The sequence below is a fragment of the Trachymyrmex cornetzi genome, unplaced genomic scaffold (assembly GCF_001594075.2).
Source record: "Trachymyrmex cornetzi isolate Tcor2-1 unplaced genomic scaffold, Tcor1.1 scaffold1147, whole genome shotgun sequence".
NCBI lineage: Eukaryota > Metazoa > Arthropoda > Insecta > Hymenoptera > Formicidae > Trachymyrmex > Trachymyrmex cornetzi.
The window spans coordinates 19849-20315 of NW_017295705.1; the positions used below are offsets into that span (position 1 = coordinate 19849).

The 467-nt window shown below is 39.6% G+C and overlaps 1 protein-coding gene across 1 annotated transcript in view; it reads left to right on the plus strand.

Annotated features, from left to right (window-relative positions):
- LOC108764675 (glutaryl-CoA dehydrogenase, mitochondrial-like) overlaps nt 1-467 on the plus strand; it is a gene marked incomplete at its 5' end in the record, with an annotated part of 23882 nt that overhangs the window by 19123 nt on the left and 4292 nt on the right.

Genomic DNA, 467 nt, shown 5'->3' on the forward strand with positions numbered 1-467 from the left:
ATGATTTCATCATCTACCCCATATTGACGGCGCTTTGTTTTAGCAGCCGGATGATAGATTTCCTAAACAAAATTTTTTTGATCGCGTTACAGTACCTGCGACGCATTTGTCGGCGTTACAGTACCTATTGACGGCGCTTCGTTTTAGCAGCCGAATGATAGATTTCCTAAACAAAATATTTTTGCTCGCGTTACAATACCCGCGACGGTGGGTGAAAACATGTATTAATAACAAGTATGAAGTTAAACGCACGCAATTCGTAGATTAACATTACTCTTTTTTATTCTCCGTCACTTACTTGGTCACGTGATATGTACACTATTTGGCAATGTCGTATTTATATCAAATCGCATTTGATGATATCATTAGATTATGCGACATGTAAAATGGTTTTTGAGCGCGAAAAGAAAGAAAAAGATGGTAGGAATATGCAATAGCGTGTACAGCGGCGGTAGCGACCCGATGGC